Raw genomic sequence first — 6,665 nt, 5'->3', positions numbered from 1 at the left:
GAGCAAAAGCATATTGCAAAAATAGTAAAGAAGGAACTGTCACTAAAATCCAATACATTAAAGACAAATAGTGAACATAGAGAATGACTATTTTTTTTGAGTGTAATTTTATTACTATTAAATTCTCTTATGCTTCTTATATTTACTCTTGAACTGTATTTTCTCTATTATTATAATCATTTTTATTATTCAGTAATTACATTTAAATCTGCATATTTCCTAAAAGATTTTTGACCCTTACTACATTTCTTGGAACATTATGTTTTCTACTCAAAGTTATTTATTTTCTACACTTTGCTTCTTAAGAAAGAAAAAACTATTTAAAGGAAAAGATGGAAAATATTAAGAACACATCATCTGAGGTAACTACTTTGATGCACATTCTAATATTTTTATTGGACTGGGTTTCTAATTATTTTATCATTTTAGGAACAATGGCACAGAGTGGTTTTTACATGAGAAAAGTATTTCCATTTGAAAGACCAATGATCTACTTAGAAATGGTTCCTGAATAATAGAGTAATGGAAATAGATTTTTAAAATTAGATTATTTAGATAAATAAGTGAAAATAATGTGCTTGGTGTTTGTAGATAGCATAAAAGCATAATTATAACTGCCAAGATAAATACTTCTCCAGCCACATTCTTGTACTTAATGGATAGCTGGTTAATAGAAAATACTTGATTTCAAAGCGAAAATCCTGAATTTCTTCCATTCTTTCACATCAAGATAAATTTCCTATTTAATGTCTTAACACTGCCTGTTCATTAAAGAACAGGTTTAGTATCAATTCTTTAAAAAGTGTTTTCAAAGAAGACTAAGTGCGTGTTAAGTCGCTTCAATCATATCTGATTCTTGCGATCCCATGAACTGTAGCCCGCCAGACTTTTCTGTCCATGAGATTCTCCAGGAAAGAATACTGGAGTGGGTTGCCATGCCCTTCTCCAGGGGATCTTCCCAACCCAGGGATCGAACCCATGTCTCTTATGTCTCCTGCATTGGCAGGCAGGTATTTTACCACTAAATGTGATTATATCTTTTGTCCCAGACAATTTCATTACATCATTGATACAACTTTTAGTTGCATTTCACTTCTAGGGGGAAAAAAAAATACTTCTGGCTGTAGAGGGACCTGAAAAGAAAAAAAAAGAAGAAGAAAGTATGGTGAAAATATTCTTAATATTGTTCCCCATTTATTTAATTAGTTAGGTGTCTTGATTAACAAAATCCTATGCTTTGCTGTGGGGCTTCCCAGGCAACTAAGGTGGCACTAGTGGTAAAGAGCCTGCCTGCCAGTGCAGGAGACGTAAGAGATGCAGGTTCAGTCTCGGTGTCGGGAAGGTCCCCTGGAGGAGGGCATGGCAGCCCACTCCAGTATTTTTGCTCGGAGAATCCCATGGACAGAGGAGCCTGGCTGGCTACAGTCCACAGGGTCTCAAAGAGTTGGACGCAACTGACGCGGCTTAGCATGCACCTATGCTTTGTTGTTGAGTTAAGCAAAAGTTAAGTCCAGAAATAATAGAGAATGAGTAAGTAGTTTTACCTTTTAGCAAGTATCTTTACCATTTCCCAAATTTTTTCAGAAATAAAACTGACCAATTTCTACATGTATCACTCAATCACAAGCAATCTAGAATTTGACCAAATTTTGTGGTTATGTATTTTTTGGTTTATTTATGTGCATGCTTGTTCTCTAACTATACTCCATCCCTCAACACTCTGCACACACATACAACACTTAGACTGCCAGGTAGCCAAGCAGAAAAAAATCTCCAGTCTCAGAAGCTTGTTTCCTAAGTTAGGCAATATTTTCAACTTTCCTAAAGATATTTTCTTTCATCACTTTTTGATGAAAATACCATATGTCTCCGTGGCTCGCATAATAGAAAATGTAATCGTATACATCTGGGCAAGGTGAAGAATGCCAAGGCTGACCCAGAAGCCAAATTACGTTACCTTAATCTTCCACACTTAGTTCAGGAAAAAATGTTAAAACTTAAAATAATAGGGTCTAAAAGCACTAAAATGGCTCTTTTTCATAGAATTTGGAATTGTAGTTTTAAAACCCTTTACAGTTTTTTTTTTTTTTTAAAGCTACCAATTAGGCTGCTAAAGTTTGTAGAGTTTTTCCTTCACTATAAATCCCCCATAATTCAATTTTCATTTGAGCAGTCAAGAAATAATATACCGAGGATCTGTGTGAATTGTGACCCTTGCTGTTTTTGTTTTTCCATTTATAGCATCCACCTTTCTCATCTTCCCCAACCCTACCCTTTAACCTACTCCATAAGTCATTTTTGTTACCGGTAATCTTTTCAATTTTGTTATAATTACACATTAACTGAATCTCTTAAAGTCTGAGTACATTGTTACAAAATACTGAATGTAAAGGTCTCCACAGGCTATGAAAAAAGGTATTTCTCTTCTTAAGTAAACTCTGGTTATAATCTTTATCTATTGAAATAAAGTTTCTATCTCTATTGGTTATTGGATCACAGAAGAATGGCTGAACGGATTTGCAAAGTGTGTTTGGTATGATATATACAAAATTCATTTTGGAGTATCCTGGCTGATGGTGATGATAAAGGGCATCTCCATAGTGGGCAGTCATCCACAGATGGCAGCTCAAAGAAGACATACAGAGGGCTAACAAACACATGAAAAGATGCTCAACATCAGTCATCAGAGAAATGCAAATCAAAACCACAGTGAGGTACCATTTCATACCAGTCAGAATGGCTGCTATCCAAAGTCTACAAGCAATAAATGCTGGAGAGGGTGTGGAGAAAAGGGAACCCTCTTACACTGTTGGTGGGAATGCAAACTAGTACAGCCACTATGGAGAACAGTGTGGAGATTCCTTAAAAAACTGGAAATAGAACTGCCTTATGACCCAGCAATCCCACTGCTGGGCATACACACCGAGGAAACCAGAATTGAAGGAGACACGTGTACCTAAATGTTCATTGCAGCACTGTTTATAACAGCCAGGACACGGAAGTAACCTAGATGTCCATCAGCAGATGAATGGATAAGAAAGCTGTGGTACATATACACAATGGAGTATTACTCAGCCATTAAAAAGAATACATTTGAATCAGTTCTAATGAGGTGGATGAAACTGGAGCCTATTATACAGAGTGAAGTAAGCCAGAAAGAAAAACATCAATACGGTATACTAACGCATACATATGGAATTTAGAAAGATGGTAACAATAACCCTGTATGCAAGACAGCAAAAGAGACACAGATGTATAGAACAGTCTTTTGGACTCTGTGGGAGAGGGAGAAGGTGGGATGATTTGGGAGAATGGCATTGAAAAAAAAAAAGAAGAAAAAATCTATTTCTCTTCTTAAACTCTGGTTATAATCTTTATCTACTGAAATAAAGTTTCTGTCTCTATTGGTTATTGGGTCACAGGAGAATGGCTGAATGGATTTGCAAAGTGTGTTTGGTATGGTATGTACAAAATTCATTTTGGAGTATCCTGGCTGATGGTGATAATAAAGGGCATAGTGGGCAGTCATCCACAGATGGCAGCTAAAAGTGACCATTAGGGCTGCTTTGCAGAAAGAAAACAGTGGTTTCAAATACGAGCCCAGAAGGCAGGGGTTGACTGGCAATTGGGCTTCCTCTTGACATTCTGATAAACGATTAGTGGCAAGGACTTCTATATTTAAAGATAGATTGATTATTCCAATAAATTTTGGAGATTCTAGCTGGTATGTGACAATACCATATTGCAACTTTTATTTCTCAAAATTATAATTTATACTGTTACCAAAATGGTATAAATTGATAGATTTATGTTGTTTCACACTTTGAGCAAAATATTTTTGGAGGAAAACCAATGCAAATTTTAAGAGAAGAAATCAAGACCTAAACCATTCTCAAACTCAGTATACTTTGTTCTTTGGTTTTGTTTTCCTTTATACTAGGTGTCAAGTCCTGTGCTACTGCACTATATATAGTGAATTTAAAAAATATTTAAGATGCACTCCTTGACCTCAAATGTCTGACAGTCTTGTGAGGTAAGAAACTATATTTGCCTCATATAATGCATGAGGCAGAAAAGGTTTAAGCATTGTACTATGTCAACACTGAGCAAAGCTGACTAGGCTTTCCTAGAAATATAGAAAGCCCCTTCTTTAAGATATCTGCTCCCATATATAAAACCCTACAATTTCAACTCTAAAAATGTTTTACAGAGCAGATATTCATACCACTAGAAGACTGGACAAATTTTAGCAACACCTAACAAAACAAAAACTTTGAATATACAAACCTTCAAATTAATTTTGCTTGACTTAAACATTAATTAACAAGTTTTTACACAGAAGGTATGTAAATTTACCATTTCTTTCTTCTTCCCATTTCTTACATACTCTCCCTTAAATCTGCTGTCCAGGGTTCTGTTCCCATAATTTTCTTGTATGTGGTCTTTATTTCAGAAATATGATTGGAAAGCACAGAGTTAAAATAGTGACTGTATTAGCACAGAAGAGATGAAAATAAGGATTTGTAGGGCTGTTATAGAAGGATTTCATTATCACCTTTTGGCCTAAGAGACTGTATTAGTTTGCTAGGGCTGCTGTAACAGAGTACTGCAAACTGAGTGACTTAAACAACAGTACTTATCATCTCAAGTTTGGGAGGCTAGACTTCTGAAATCCAGTTGTCAGCAGGATCTGTTTTTTCTGAGCGTTGGGAGGAAGAAATCTGATCAAGGCTTCTGTCTTGAGCACATATGATTGTTATATTCATGTAGTGTTTTCCTTGTGTGCATGTCTGTATCCAAGTTTCCTTTTCTCATAAGGATACAAGTTATAATAGATTAGGGCCCACCCTAAAGACCTCATTTTAAACTTGATTACCTCTGTAAAAACTCAATATCCAATAAGGTTATATTCTGAGGTCCTGGGGTTTAGGATTTCAAAATATGAATTTTGAAGGGGACACAATCTAACCCAACAGAATCTTATAGCCAAGGATTAAATAATTTGAAATCATACAGTTAGTCAGGATTAAAATCTAGATCTGTTAACCCCTCGTCCAGGATTTTGTGTACAATACCACAGGTGATGCTAGAAATCTCTCTGCTGTCAGCCAGCATTGTGGTTTTAATAAGGTAGCATCTAAAGTGCTGATATTGTCCATAAGGAATCAGTTATTAGTGAAGAAGCTGACAAATGTCTTAAGAAATATTTAAATTAGAGTCCTGTTTTTGGAAACCAAATTGATTCTTTTAACAGAATTTAGAAAGCAGAGTTACTCCTCTTGAAGCAACCATCAGAACATCATTCAAAGCACTACACTCAAGCCATTACTCATGCAGTCTTATTAAGCGTTATCCACTCATACTTCTAAAAAAATCCAAGGAGCACAGTTTGTGGAAAATTAAATACAATAGTGTGTATACTGGTTAAAACTCCACTTTTAAATGTTCAATATTTTTTGCTTCCATAATATTATAATGCTTATATCATAGTGTCCAAACCAAGACAAGGTTTGAGTGGTGGTAATATGGAACCTAAACTTGGGAACAAACATCAAATTCCCTTTCCCTTATGCTGTAAATCAGCTTATATGATGATTAATACAGGATTTGTATGGGTAGTGCCCACATGCTATAAACCACTCAACAGATAGTTAGCCACAGATAATTCGAATTCTTCATTAACTAAATCTTTGCGGCCATTATAGAAATTTGCTTAGCACTACTAAACAGACTTCATTACTTGAAGAAGATCAATTTTATTAGTTGTCAAAATTGTTATGCCAAGGCCATTTATTTACTTTTTGATGAAAGAAAGTATATGATAACATTTCTTAATAGGTTTATGAACCTGCACAGAGATGTCCCACAAGGAACTTGGAAATAAATAAAATGAACTTGTCCATGGAGAAGTAAATTGTAAAATCAACAAGTAATGGATGGGAGAACACATACCCAATCATTGGAAAGAAACAGGGTGGCTCATAGACCATGCATTTGGATTTAATTCTAATCCAAATATACACACATATATACACACACATTCATACACATTCAAAAGGACTATGTCTATCAGAAAAGCAACTGATCAGCATAAAAATAGAGTCATAGAGCCAGGTGTTAGCAATGCCCACTCAAACACTCTGTAGAAAAAGACTCAGCCCTCAGCCGAGAGGTATTTCTAGTCCATATGACAGATCTATCCCTCCAGTGGAGATGGGTGGAGGTGATTATAACTGGTGGGCTCTGCTGCTTTCTAGTTCTATTGGCAAATCCTTTACTTTGTGAGAATGTTGTGTTATGCCACGTTAGAATGAGACAATTCCATATTTATATTAACTCTTTTTGTTCAGATTCTACTCTCAAATAATATCTTTCTGATTATGATTCACTTTCTTTATGTAGCTTGACTATGCAAGAGAGAAAATGCTAGTCAAGCCATTAGAGTAATCTAGTCCAACCTGATTGCACTAATTCTAACTGCAAATTAGTACATTGGCATTCTGGTATCTGTCCCTCAGACTATTGGTCATACCAGTTATCCTAAGGAATTTTTCTAAGGCTATCTGTAGGGTAGTTTTATGGCCATCAAAAGGAATGGGCAATGTAATCTGTGCTTTATCTGATTCTGTCTGGCTTCAGGAGGCCTTCCCTTAGATGATACTATT

Source organism: Bos taurus, chromosome 4 (assembly GCF_002263795.3).
Source record: "Bos taurus isolate L1 Dominette 01449 registration number 42190680 breed Hereford chromosome 4, ARS-UCD2.0, whole genome shotgun sequence".
Lineage (NCBI taxonomy): Eukaryota > Metazoa > Chordata > Mammalia > Artiodactyla > Bovidae > Bos > Bos taurus.
The sequence above is the reverse complement of the archived record's forward strand: the minus strand, read 5'-3'. Positions refer to the sequence as shown.